The sequence below is a fragment of the Orcinus orca genome, chromosome 15 (assembly GCF_937001465.1).
Source record: "Orcinus orca chromosome 15, mOrcOrc1.1, whole genome shotgun sequence".
Taxonomy (NCBI): domain Eukaryota; kingdom Metazoa; phylum Chordata; class Mammalia; order Artiodactyla; family Delphinidae; genus Orcinus; species Orcinus orca.
In genome coordinates this window covers 5,345,721-5,361,169 of record NC_064573.1, presented here as the reverse complement: position 1 = coordinate 5,361,169, position 15,449 = coordinate 5,345,721, and positions in this window count along the sequence as shown.

Here is a 15,449-nt window from a genome sequence, read left to right as displayed (position 1 = left end):
TCCTACCATATTTTAATTGACATAGTTCTGAGCTGTAAAGTTCTGTTTCTTCCATTTTGTTAACTCACTATACAAGTCATAATATTCGTTTATCAAAGACACCTGATAAATAATTGCCGCCAAAGATGGAATTTTTTTGGAAAATCACCTGCAATATTCTAGTAGGAAACTGGGTTTAAGCAGCACTGATGAAGCCATTTCCTTTCAGTCTGTAAATGTATCCTGACAGAGCAGAAAATCTTCATAAAATAGGAGACAGATAGGACCTTTGAAATCTCACATTTAAACTAGACAGGATATGTTATGAAAATGACTAGGGAATATAACATATGATTCTCTTCCTAGTACGAATATATTGTATTATATCACAAGAATATTAGCCTCTTGTGGGCAAGAACTTTCATAGCACATTACTTAACCGATTTTCACCTATACTTGCAGATATGTAGCTGTTGTCTATGTTGTTACATATTTACTGTTAATTGTCCTCCAAGAAAAATGTATTATCATGTCTGGAAAAATATGAGGGGAATAAAAATAACTCCATTATCTACCAATCTATGCCAACATTTTTTTTTAAACCTTCATTTTTCTTCTGGTTCATTTTTAATTGACAGTAGCTTATAAAAATAAGATTGAGATTTTTTAGTAACCGCTGGCCTAATTAAATCGCTAGTAATCTGTAAATCAGCATAAACTAAAAGAACATTTCTAAAGATATGTATTGAGATTGAAAAGTGTTCAATCTCACTGTTATTTTGGGGAGAAGATGAGCTTCCATCAAGAGTTTAAAAAGGGATTTAATCCTATTTAGAAAATACATTAAGCTGAAGGATAAATATACATGTTCCGTGTCAAAACATCCATTAAAGAAAACAAAACTACTTAAAATTGCTAAATTAGATGTGTGAATGGTACTTATGGGTTAGGCATAATTTTTTTATCCTTAAGTATATAAATTAATAGCATCACCTACATTTACTTGCTTTGGCTAGTTTAGGACATATAGTATTATTATTATAACAATTTATTGGATATTATATGGATGATTTAGAAAATAATAAAAGACAAGATTTACCTGTTGAACACAACAATGTAAATCAACTATACTCCAATAAAATTTTTTTTAAAAAAAGGCAAAAAATGGGTTCCCTGGTGGTGCAGTGGTTAAGAATCCACCTGCCAATGCAGGGGACACAGGTTCAAGCCCTGGTCCAGGAAGATCCCACATGCCTCAGAGCAACTAAGCCCGTGCACCACAGCTACTGAGCCTGTGCTCTAGAGCCCGCAGGCCACAACTACAGAAGCCTGCGTGCCTAGAGCCCATGCTCCGCAACAAGAGAAGCCACTGCAATGAGAAGCCCACTCGCCGCAACTAGAGAAAGCCCGCTCGCAGCAATGGAGACGCAACAGAGCCAAAAATAAAATAAATTTATTTTTTAAGAAAAAAAAAAAAGGACTTAACTCTAACCCTGAGTGTTAAAGTAGGACAGGACTTACATGTGACTCATGAAATAAATCTGAGGAGAGAAACAATCTTTGGCAATGGAAATAAATTAACTTTAAAAATATATTTTATATACTTATAATAACAAAGTCATTTATCTATTCTTTTTTTTTTTTTAGGTCCTTACTCCAAATTTCCCAGTATCCAGTAAGTCTTCTTTTAACTCACCTCATATACATAGGTATAACAAGATAATTACACGCAGATCAGAATGTTGCCAAAAAGTATATGTAATAAACCCCATTTATCTATTCTCATAACTTTCCAAACTATTCTCCACACTGTAGCCAGAACACCCACAACATCTCTTGTTTAAAGTACTTTAGTGATTTTGAAATTTTCTTAGAATAAACATGAAGCTCATTCAGCGAGCTCTATAAGGAGCTGAATGGTGTGACCTTTTCCTACCTTTCTAGGCTCATTTGGTCCTCTACTCTCCTTTGTTTTTCTTATTTAAGTTTTACTACCTTCTTTCAATTTCTGGAACACACTGACACTCTCCACCACCACCTGCCCTGTCACAGGGCCTTTGCCTATGTTGTTTTCTCCTACTGAAAAGCTCCTTGACCACCCTCCAACTCTTTGCCTAGTTAACTCTTCGTCTTCCTGTTAACTTGTTACTTTGTCAGGCATAACTTCCCTACACTTGAGCCTCCCAAACTTGGTTAAATCTCCCCCCCAAATGTCTGTCCTGTTTATAATTCTTATTTAGTTGTACATTACATTCGTATGTGTCATTACTTGATTAAGGTGAAAGGGAACTCTGCTTTTTCTTGGTATGGTATCCATATCCTTAGTTCTTTTTTTTTTTATTTTTAAGCAACAAAGATTTACTGCATAATACAAAGAATTATATTCAATATCTTGTAGTAACCTATAATTGACTATAATCTGAAAAAAATATATTACTGAATCACTTTGCTGTACACCTAAAACTAACACAATATTGTAAGTCAACTATATTTCAAAAAAAAAAATGTACCTACCAGATACAAAGCATTGATCCGGCACAACAGGGTCAAGGAGAAATAGAGATGGTATCTAGATTGATCCTATGCTCTTAAGAAGAATTTGTTCTCATGTTTTGTGTCTTTTCAGTCCAGTAATAATTATTTTTTTAACATCTTTATTGGAGTATAATTGCTTTACAATGGTGTGTTAGTTTCTGCTTTATAACAAAGTGAATCAGTTATACATATACATATGTCCCCATATCTCTTCCCTCTTGCATCTCCCTCCCTCACACCCTCCCTATCCCACCCCTCCAGGTGGTCACAAAGCACCGAGCTGATCTCCCTGTGCTATGCGGCTGCTTCCCACTAGCTATCTACCTTACATTTGGTAGTGTATATATGTCCATGCCACTCTCTCACATTGTCAAAGCTTACCCTTCCCCCTTGCCATATCCTCAAGTCCATTCTCTAGTAGGTCTGTGTCTTTATTCCCGTCTTACCCCTAGGTTCTTCATGACCTTTTTTTTTTTTCTTTTCGTAGATTCCATATATATGTGTTAGCATACGTTATTTGTTTTTCTCTTTCTGAATGACTTCACTCTGTGTGACAGACTCTAGGTCCATCCACCTCACTACAAATAACTCAATTTCGTTTCTTTTTATGGCTGAGTAATATTCCATTGTATATATGTGCCACATCTTCTTTATCCATTCATCTGTTGATGGACACTTAGGTTGCTTCCATGTCCTGGCTATTGTAAATAGAGCTGCAATGAAAACTTTGGTACAAGACTCTTTTTGAATTATGGTTTTCTCAGGGTATATGCCCAGTAGTGGGATTGCTGGGTCGTATGGTAATTCTATTTTTAGTTTTTTAAGGAACCTCCATACTGTTCTCCATAGTGGCTGTATCAATTTGCATTCCCACCAACAGTGCAAGAGTGTTCCGTTTTCTCCACACCCTTTCCAGCATTTATTGCTTCTAGGTTTTTTGATGATGGCCATTCTGACTGGTGTGAGATGATACCTCATTGTAGTTTTGATTTGCATTTCTCTAATGATTAATGATGTTGACCATCCTTTCATGTGTTTATTGGCAATCCATACGTCTTCTTTGGAGAAATGTCTATTTAGGTCTTCTGCCCATTTTTGGATTGGGTTGTTTGTTTTTTTGTTGTTGAGCTGCATGAGCTGCTTGTAAATTTTGGAGATTAATCCTTTGTCAGTTGCTTCATTTGCAAATATTTTCTCCCATTCTGAGGGTTGTCTTTTCGTCTTGTTTATGGTTTCCTTTGCTGTGCAAAAGCTTTCAAGTTTCATTAGGTCCCACTTGTTTATTTTTGTTTTTATTTCCATTTCTCTAGGAGGTGGGTCAAAAAGGATCTTGCTGTGATTTATGTCATAGAGTGTTCTGCCTATGTTTTCCTCTAAGAGTTTGATAGTGTCTGGCCTTCTATTTAGGTCTTTAATCCATTTTGAGTTTATTTTTGTGTATGGTGTTAGGGAGTGTTCTAGTTTCACACTTTTACATGTACCTGTCCAGTTTTCCCAGCACCACTTATTGAAGAGTCTGTCTTTTCTCCACTGTATATTCTTGACTCCTTTATCAAAGATAAGGTGTCCATATGTGTGTGGGTTTATCTCTGGGCTTTCTATCCTGATCCATTGATCTATATTTCTGTTTTTGTGCCAGTACCATACTGTCTTGATTACTATAGCTTTGTAGTATAATCAGATGTCAGGGAGCTTGATTCCTCCAGCTCCATTTTTCATTCTCAAGATTGCTTTGGCTATTCGGGGTCTTTTGTGTTTCCATACAAATTGTGAAATTTTTTGTTCTAGTTCTGTGGAAAATGCCATTGGTAGTTTGATAGGGATTGCACTGAATCTGTAGATTGCTTTGGGTAGTAGAGGCATTTTCACAATGTTGATTCTTCCAGTCCAAAAACATGGTATATCTCTCCATCTATTTGTATCATCTTTAATTTCTTTTATCAGTGTCTTATAATTTTCTGCATACAGGTCTTTTGTCTCCTTAGATAGGTTTATTCCTAGATATTTCATTCTTTTTGTTGCAGTGGTAAATGGGAGTGTTTTCTTAATTTCACTTTCAGATTTTTCATCATTAGTGTATAGGAATGCCAGAGATTTCTGTGCATTAATTTTGTATCCTGCTACTTTACCAAATTCACTGATTAGCTCTAGTAGTTTTCTGGTAGCATCTTTAGGATTATCTATGTATAGTATCATGTCATCTGCAAACAGTGACAGCTTTACTTCTTTGCCAATTTGGATTCCTTTTATTTCTTTTTCTTCTCTGATTGCTGTGGCTAAAACTTCCAAAACTATATTGAACAGTAGTGGTGAGAGTGGGCACACGTGTCTTGTTCCTGATCTTAGTGGAAATGGTTTCAGTCTTTCACCATTGAGGACGATGTTGGCTGTGGGTTCGTCATATATGGCCTTTATTATGTTGAGGAAAGTTCCCTCTATGCCTACTTTCTGCAGGGTTTTTATCATAAATGGGTGTTGAATTTTGTCGAAAGCTTTCTCTGCATCTATTGAGATGATCATATGGTTTTTCTCCTTCAATTTGTTAATATGGTGTATCACGTTGATTGATTTGCATATATTGAAGAATACTTGCATTCCTGGAATAAATCCCACTTGATCATGATCTATGATCCTTTTAATGTGCTGTTGGATTCTGTTTGCTAGTATTTTGTTGAGGATTTTTGCATCTATGTTCATCAGTGATACTGGCCAGTAGTTTTCTTTCTTTGTGACATCTTTGTCTGGTTTTGGAATCAGGGTGATGGTGGCCTCGTAGAATGAGTTTGGGAGTGTTCCTCCATCTGATATATTTTGGAAGAGTTTGAGAAGGATAGGTATTAGCTCTTCTCTAAATATTTGCTAGAATTCGTCTGTGAAGCCATCTGGTCCTGGGCTTTTGTTTGTTGGAAGAATTTTAATCACAGTCTCAATTTCAGTGCTTGTGATTGGTTTGTTCATATTTTCTATTTCTTCCTGGTTCAGTCTCGGCAGGTTGTACATTTCTAAGAATTTGTCCATTTCTTCCAGGTTGTCCATTTTATTGGCATAGAGTTGCTTGAAGTAATCTCCCATGATCCTTTGTATTTCTGCAGTGTCAGTTGTTGCTTCTCCTTTTTCACTTCTAATTTTATTGATTTGAGTCTTCTCCCTTTTTTTCTTGATGAGTCTGGTTAATGGTTTATCAATTTTGTTTACCTTCTCGAAGAACCAGCTTTTAGTTTTATTGATCTTTGCTATCATTTCCTTCATGTCTTTTTCATTTATTTCTGATCTGATCTTTATGATTTCTTTCCTTCTGCTAACTTTGGGGTTTCCTTTGTTCTTCTTTCTCTAATTGCTTTAGGTGCAAGGTTAGGTTGTTTATTTGACATGTTTCCTGTTTCTTAATGTAGGATTGTATTGCTGTAAACTTCCCTCTTAGAACTGCTTTTGTGGCATCCCATAGGTTTTGGGTCGTTGTGTTTTCACTGTCACTTGTTTCTAGGTATTTTTTGATTTCCTCTTTGATTTCTTCAGTGATCTCTTGGTTATTAAGTAGTGTATTGTTTAGCCTACATGTGTTTGTATTTTTACAGATCTCTTCCTGTAATTGATAACTAGTCTCCTAGCATTGTGATCCGAAAAGATACTTGATATGATTTCAATTTTCTTAAATTTACCAAGGCTTGATTTGTGACCCAAGATATGATCTATCCTGGAGAATGTTCCATGAGCACTTGAGAAAAATTTGTATTCTGTTGTTTTTGGATGGAATGTCCTATAAATATCAATTAAGTCCATCTTGTTTAATGTATCATTTAAAGCTTGTGTTTCCTTATTAATTTTCATTTTGGATGATCTGTCCATTGGTGAAAGTGGGGTGTTAAAGTTCCCTACTATAATTGTGTTACTGTCAATTTCCCCTTTTATGGCTGTTAGTATTTGCCTTATATATTGAGGTGCTCCTATGTTGGGTGTATAAATATCTACAATTGTTATATCTCCTTCTTGGATTGATCCCTTGATCATTATGTAGTGTCCTTCTTTGTCTCTTGTAATAGTCTTTATTTTAAAGTCTATTTTGTCTGATATAAGAATTGCTATTCCAGCTTTCTTTTGATTTTCATTTGCATGGGATATCTTTTTCCATCCCCTCACTTTCAGTCTGTATCTGTCCCTAGGTCTTAAGTGGGTCTCTTGTAGACAGCATATACAAGGGTCTTGTTTTTGTATCCATTCAGCCAGTCTGTGTCATTTGGTGGGAGCACTTAATCCATTTACATTTAAGGTAATTATTGATATGTATGTTCCTATTCCCATTTTCTTAATTGTTTTGGGTTTGTTATTGTAGGTCTTTTCCTTCTCTTGTGTTTCGTGCCTAGAGAAGTTCCTTTAGCATTTGTTGTAAAGCTGGTTTGGTGGTGCTGAACTCTCTCAGCTTTTGCTTGTCTGTAAAGGTTTTAATTTCTCCATCAAATCTGAATGAGATCCTTGCTGGGTAGAGTAATCTTGGTTGTAGGTTTTTCTCCTTCATCACTTTAAATATGTCCTGCCACTCCCTTCTGGCCTGCAGAGTTTCTGCTGAACCATCAGCTGTTAACCTTATGGGGATTCCCTTTTGTGTTATTTGTTGTTTTTCCCTTGCTGCTTTTAATGTTTTCTTTGTATTTAATTTTTGATAGTTTGATTAATATGTGTCTTGGCATGTTTCTCCTTGGATTTATCCTGTATGGGACTCTCTGTTCTCCCTGGACTTGATTAACTATTTCCTTTCCAATATTAGGGAAGTTTTCAACTATAATCTCTTCAAATATTTTCTCAGTCCCTTTCTTTTTCTCTTCTTCTTCTGGGACCCCTATAATTCGAATGTTGGTGCATTTAATGTTGTCCCAGAGATCTCTGAGACTGTGCTCATTTCTTTTCATTCTTTTCTCTTTATTCTGCTCTGCAGTAGTTATTTCCACTCTTTTACCTTCCAGGTCACTTATCCGTTCTTCTGCCTCAGTTATTCTGCTATTGATCCCATCTAGAGTATTTTTAATTTCATTTATTGTGTTGTTCATCATTGCTTATTTCCTCTTTAGTTCTTCTAGGTCCTTGTTAACTGTTTCTTGCATTTTGTCTATTCTATTTCCAAGATTTTGGATCATCTTTACTATCATTATTCTGAATTCTTTTTCAGGTAGACTGCCTATTTCCTCTTCATTTGTTAGGTCTGGTGGGTTTTTTCCTTGCTCCTTCATCTGCTGTGTGTTTTTCTGTCTTCTCATTTTGCTTATCTTACTGTGTTTGGGGTCTCCTTTTTGCAGGCTGCACGTTTGTAATTCCTGTTGTTTCTGGTGTCTGTCCCCAGTGGCTAAGGTTGGTTCAGTGGGTTGGGTAAGCTTCCTGGTGGAGGGGACTAGTGCCTGTGTTCTGGTGGATGAGGGTGGATCTTGTCTTTCTGGTAGCCATGTCCACATCTGGTGGTGTGTTTTGGGGTGTCTGTGGCCTTATTATGATCTTAGGCAGCCTCTCTGCTAATGGATGGGGCTGTGTTCCTGTCTTGCTAGTTGTTTGGCATAGGGTGTCCAGCACTGTAGCTTGCTGGTCGTTGAGTGAAGGTGGGTCTTGGTGTTGAGATGGAGATCTCTGGGAGCTTTTCACCATTTGATATTACGTGGAGCTGGGAGGTCTCTTGTTGACCAGTGTCCTGAACTTGGCTCTCCCACCTCAGAGGCACAGCCCTGATGCCTGGCTGGAGCAACAAGAGACTGTCCTCCACACGGCTCAGAATAAAAGGGAGAAAAAATAGAAAGAAGAAAAGAGGATAAAATAAAATAAAGTAAGATAAACTAAAATAAAGTTATTAAAATAAAAAATAATTATTAAGAAAAACAATTTTCTTTTTAAAAAGAAAAAAACAAAAAGAACAATAAAAAAAACAGTTGGATAGAACCCTAGGACAAATGGTAGAAGCAAAGCTGTACAGACAAAATCTCACACAGAAGCATACACATACACCCTCACAAAAAGAGGTAAAGGGGAAAAAATCATAAATCTTGCTCTCAAAATCCACCTCCTCAATTTGGGATGATTCATTGTCTAAAGGAGGGAGGGAGGGAAGGAAGGAAGGAAAGGAAAGAAGGAAAGAAGGTAAGATATAATAAAGTTATTAAAATTAAAATTAGTAAGAAAAAAAATTAAAAACAAGAAAAGACAGAATTCTAGGACAAATGGTGGAAGCAAAGCTATACAAATTCTCACACAGAAGCATACACTCACAAAAAGAGGAAAAGGGGAAAAAATCATAAATCTTGCTCTCAGAGTCCACCTCCTCAATTTGGGATGATTCGTTGTCTATTCATGTATTCCACAGATGCGGGGTATATCAAGTTGATGGTGGAGATTTAATCCGCTGCTCCTGAGGCTGCTGGGAGAGATTTCCCTTTCTCTTCTTTGTTCTCACAGCTCCCAGGGGCTCAGCTTTGGATTTGGACCCGCCTCTGCGTGTAGGTCGCCGGAGGGCGTCTGTTCTTCGCTCAGACAGGACGGGGTTAAAGAAGCCACTGATTCGGGGGCTCTGGCTCACTCAGGCCGGGGTTGGGGGGGGAGGGAGGGGCGTGGAGTGCAGGGCGGGTCTGCGGCGGCAGAGGCCGGTGTGACATTGCGCCGGTATGACGTTGCACCAGCCTGAGGGGTGCCGTGCGTTCTCCCGGGGAAGTTGTCCCTGGATCCCGGGACCCTGGCGGTGGGGGCTGCACAGGCTCCCCGGAAGGGGGGTGCTCGCACACAGGCTTCTTGGTGGCGGCAGCAGCAGCCTTAGCGTCTCATGCCCGTCTCTGGGGTCCGCGCTTTTAGCCGCGGCTCACGCCCGTCTCTGGAGCTCCTTTAAGCAGCGCTCTGAATCCCTTCTCCTCGCGCACCAGGAAACAAAGGGGCAAGAAAAAGCCTCTTGCCTCTTCGGCAGCTCCAGACTTTTCCCGGACTCCCTCCCGGCCAGCTGTGGCGCACTAACCCCCTGCAGGCTGTGTTCACGCCGCCAACCCCAGTTCTCTCCCTGCGCTCCGACCGAAGCCCGAGCCTCAACTCCAGGCCCCGCCCACCCCGGCGTGTGAGCAGACAAGCCTCTCGGACTGGTGAGTGCCGGTCGGCCCTGATCCTCTGTGCGGGAATCTCTTCGCTTTGCCTTTCGCACCCCTGTTGCAGCGCTCTCCTCCGCCACCCACAGTCTCCACCCACAAAGGGGCTTCTAGTGTGTGGAAACCTTTCCTCCTTCACAGCTCTCTCCCACTGGTGCAGGTCCCGTCCCTATCCTTTTGTCTCTGTTTATTCTTTTTTCTTTTGCCCTACCTAGGTACGTGGGGGGTTTCTTGCCTTTTGGGAGGTCTGAGATCTTCTGCCAGCGTTCAGTGGGCGTTCTGTAGGAGTTGTTCCACGTGTAGATGTATTTCTGGTGTATCTGTGGGGAGGAAGGTGATCTCCACGTCTTACTATTCTGCCATCTTCTCATGTGTCCTATCTATTCTTTCTTTGGTTGTCCACTTTTTGTTATACTCAATAGATTGTAAGGAAATGCCCCAAATGTCTCCTTTTGCAAGACAAAAAGAGAAATTTTAAATAGCTCTTTTCCCCTATTTTTAGGGCAGAATAATTGGCAAAAAAATACAATTTCAGAAAGGAGTAATACTACAGCAGAATTTTTGACAAATAGTTATGGTTATGATTTTTTTTAATCAAGGAAAAATGTCATCAATGTTTTTTAGTAAATGTATTATTTAAAATAATAGCCTTCAGAATAGTTTTATAATTGACAAACACAGTTAATTTTTCAATATATTTCTCTGGGAAATTAAAGGATTTATTACAGTTATTACTAGGTTGTATGCAATACATAACTCCTGTCACAATTTCACTTCCTTCTAGAATGATGCTTTCTAATGGAGTGAAAAGAAAGAAAAGGGTTTTGGAAATGACATAAAGCAGTAGCATTTGGAGGGGCACTCTGAAAGCTGTCTTAACACAGTCCTCTGAGCACAGTGGATCTTTGTCAAAGAAACAGACAGGTAAGTAAAGAGAAAATAATTCTTACATATGCATAGAATACAAATTTGAAGATTTTAAAATGTTTGTTTTTAGGTCTTTCTTGACAACTTACAAGATGGGAGACATGCTTTGGTATTACAAGAACTAGATGCTCTCACCAGGTCAGATTATGAGAACCGAGTTATTATCTGAGTTAAAATCACAGAAGACTAAGTTAAAATTATCTTAGTTTGTAATTGAAAAGCACAGCATAGTTCTGTTTGTCCAAAGGTTATAAGCTGATGCTTTTGAGTAACGTATTTTATTCAATCCAATTGTGGATAATTCTTGCTTCACTTAAAAATCCTCAGTGGACCACAGTTTACCGACATTCCTAAATGTCAGCAGCCCTTTTAATCCGAATGAGCAATTGATAATTCAGTACAATCTCCTCCATCCTCAACTACTCTGAGATACTATGTAGGGAATATCTGCTCCACTTTACCATTTCATCTGCACTAACATATAGTTTCCATCTCTGTCAACAATTTTATAATACCAGTTTTGACTGTTCAGGACACAGAATAGAGTGGTGATTTTCTGGCCTCTGTGTGCATGTGAGTGAACAATCCTCAGTCTTATCCTATCTTATCATTTTACAAATGAAGAAAATGAGACCAAAAGAAGTGCAGAGATTTCCCCAATGCCGCTTTATTTGTAACATAATAACTGATGGAATCCTAGATCTTCTAACTCACAGGGGGAAGAAAAGTAGGAAAAAATGCTTGCTACTCAATTTGGATTTTTTTCACCTGAGTTCAAAGGAAAGCCTTAATTTCTTCTGCTTTTTTTCACTACTCACATCCAGCCAGAGTGTGCATGCCTCTGGAGCCACTGCTGAGTGTAATAAGTGCATCCATGGGCCTTAGCTTAAAAAAAAATCCAAAAAGCAATTAAAGAAAATAGCAAGTGCATCGTAACAAAAAGCTCAGGGAGCACAAATTTCTTGGGACATAGAAGGTAAAAATGGAGAATGGCAGAGTTTTTTTGTGTTGTTATAAAGTCTTACTGGAATAAATGAGTAATTATACACACAGACACACACACAACATAAGGAGACAGAAGGTGGGTAGACATTGCGTATATCCAAACTGAATAATAACCATATGACTTGTTAGAAGAAATTGCAATTCTTTAATAAGTTTTTTACAATATTTAAATGTGAGGCATAGAAGTTAAGAACGCTGGAATCAGAAATGTCTTTTTAGAATGCCAGGTCTGTAAATTAGAAGATATATAAAATCACTTAAACTTTCTTAGCCTACTTGCTCTTATCTTTAAAACAGAAATAATATATAGAGTTATTGAAAAATGGAATGACCGATAAAGCACTGAGCACAGTGTCAGGCACGCATAAATAATTATTGCCAGTTTTTATTAACACAGTGATCAAAAACACCTATTCTTGTGTCTTGCAGATGGAAACAGTTCCATAAAAACCTAGGTACCTGGATAATATTTATACCTACACCTATATCTATACATGTACCTATACCTATTTTTACATCTATATCTATATATTTATCTATAGCAATAGCTGTAGGATAGCTATATCATCAAGCTCTATATACTTTTATAGCTTAATATAAAAATACTTATAGATATCTAAGCTGAGAAAGTTTGGCATATATCACAGCCAAGCAAAATAACTAATACAAATAATGTGAGAAACTCTTAAGAAAACAGAAGATAGTTGTGTTCTGAGTTGGGAAAACCGGAGCCTGCAGCAGAGATGGAGAAGACTAAGGGCTATGAGTGGGGTTTGCTGAGAGAGCTTTATAATAATGTCACAACTCTCCCTTTCATTGCTCTGGATACTTCTGCCAATACACTTTTCTTAAAAGCTTTGTGGGTTTCCTATAGATCTCATTGGGGTCTCCTCCATAAGGTAAAAATTACATTAATAAATCTCTTTGAGAGATTTCCTTCTCTGCCTTGGGCTAAGAATTAGGGGCTGTGGAATAATGCCTTTAAGGTCATTAGTTGCCCTATTGTCTAGTTGAGAGAATCTGCAATGTACATATAAGATTCTTGAGACCTTTTCTTCTAGCTGAATTATTAATCAAGATTCTTACAGCAGCAACTTTGATTTGAACTTATCCTGAAGTCCTGTTTTACTGGCTATGTCCTGGTTTTAACTTTTATTTTGAAGTCGTTTCTTAATTGTAAGTGTATTTTGCTATCTGCACAGTCTGGGGATGACAAAAAGTTTTATTTTTTGAATTTATCAGGTTCTGGCTCCTTTATGTTTTCTCTAAATTCTGCTTGAAATGTGAACAGTTTCATCATTAGCTTTTCTCTCTCTAGGTGTGCCTTAGCATACACAGCTAAAATAAGCCTATTGGCATTTTCTTAGTAAAGCTCAAATTCATCACATCATTAGATATATTTTCTATTTTCTAAATTAAAGAAGGTGGCAGTTTTGTTAAACTTTCCACCATTGTACAATGCATGTCAACTTTTCTCCTGCCTCTGATAACAATTTCTGCATGATCTTCTCAGCTCCCACTAAGTCTCCTTAAAAACCTTTAGGCTTCCAACTTCTGCTCAGTCCCAAAGCCAATGACACTTGATTTAGCCTTATTTTTTTTTAACACCTGCATCTTCTCACTTCCAGCTACTAATTCTGTTCCATTTATGTATTGCTGTGTAATATACTGCTCCAAGACCTTGCCTTACAGCAAACCATCAAGAAGATTGTGGAAGGGTGGCTTGTTTCTGCTCCATGTGGTACCACCTGATGTGTCTAGAACTGAGGATCAACTTCCAAGATAACTTCTTTCCTCCCATATGTGATGCCTTGGTGCCCCTTTTTCTCTCTTTCATTCTTCGACTCTCAAGCAATGATGCTTCATTCCCCAGTGTTTTCCGCATGGGCTGGGCTTCTCACAACATGGTAGTATTAGGTTATTTGCACATCTTACAGTGGTTTCTTACTTGTGAGGAACGGGGAACAGAAGCTGCAAGGCCAGTGAAACTGTCCTCTTCAACTAGTGCGTGATCACTTCTGTCATATTCTGCTGAACAAAGCAATCACAGGGTCCACTCAGATTCAAGGGAACAGAGAAGTAGAATTTACCTCCTATTGGCAAAGCGACATGGTCACATTGAAGAAGGTGAGGGACTGGAGATATTGTGGAGCCCATCTTCAGAATATATGATCTCTCATACCTGCCCCATTGCTATCTCTGGGCTGGAAAGCATAAAGGTGACTGTAAGGCTGCGTGCAGTATAAAGGAACATCACGGGACTCCCCTGGCGGTCCAGTGGTTAGGACTCCACGCTTCCACTGTAGGGGGCCCGGGTCGATCGCTGGTTAGGGAACTAATATCCCACAAGCTGAGCAGTGCGACCACAAAAACAAAAACAAAAAAACTAAAGGGATACCAGGGGTGTGGCCACTGTGGGGCAAAAGATGTCCCAGTCAGGTATGTACACTGAGATGGCAAATATTAAGCAAATAGAATCAAAGCAAAATAAATATCATGAGAAAAAAATGTTGTTATATATTTATAGAAAAAAAAGAAATATGACAAGTTGATATAATGTTCCTCACCGTATATACAGCTAAAATGTAGCCTGATTAACATTTTGTAAAAAAGAACAAATGAAAAAATAGTGAATTATATGAAATAATAATTGCAGTTTAAGATTTTTTAACACAATCCTCTCAGAAACTGACTGCTTAAATATATTTAAAATTAGCAAAGGTTGGGAACATATGAACATAAGCTCAATTTATTTGATGTAAGCAAAAATTTAATTCAATGTAACAAGCAAAATGAGTTTATTACTCATTTTAAACTCTTATTAAGCATTTATTAAAAACAAATACATCATATGCAAAAAACAAAACTGGTAAATTCAAAAGATAAACATACAGAACTAATATCAGAACACAGTAATATAGCCTCCTAAAGGCATTATTCTTCTTGCTATAACACATCATCTAAGCATTCTTTAAAATTGGGTATGCTAAAAATATCTTTCTTTTCACTCTTGAATTTAAGTGATAGGTTACATGCTTTTAAATTTCAGTTTCAAAGTGTTTTTTCTTTAACACTAACAATATAGCTCTGTAGACTTTCTTGTGCCCCATGTTTCTTTTCAGAAGATTGTTGTCAATATAATTCTTATTTTCTGAGATCTGTGTTTGTTTCTGTTGATCTGCGTTGGTTGTTTTCTTTTTTCCTTTCTTCATAATCTTTTAGAAATTTCTTTTTTCTTTAATAAAATTTTATTATTGTTATTCTAGCTGCTTATTTTTTCGCCAAAATATTCTGTTCAGTATTCATATGTGTTTTTGGTTCGAGGTCCTATAACATTCTTTGTTATTATTAACATGAAATATTTCTTCCCATTTTTTATTATCTAACCCCTCTTTCATTCTGAGATGTGTGCATAATCTTACATCTGTTCTTCATATCCAAGAATTTTTTTTCTTGATACCTTCTGGGAAAGCACTTCAATGTTGACTGTTTCAATCAACTCATTTAACATTTTAACAATGATTATTGTTATGCCCAATATTTCTAATATATTCTCCTTGTGTGTCAGTTATTAATTGCTATAAAATAAACCAACTCAAAACTTAATGGCTAAAAACAATAATCCATTTATTAGCTCATGATTTTATGGGTCAACAATTTGAGCTGGGTTCAGTTGGATAGTTTTCCTGCTGAGGTCATTCTGAGGTCATGCTGAGGTCAATGACCTGAGGTCATTCTGAGGTCATGCTGAGGTCAATGACCTGAGGTCATTCATTCAGGAGTAGTCACTTGGTGGCTAAATTAGTGTGTGATGTTCTAAGATTATCTCATGCAGATGCCTTGCATCCTTTCAGAGTGCTTACACAGCAATTGTGAAATTTTTCATTATTCCCTTGGGACTAG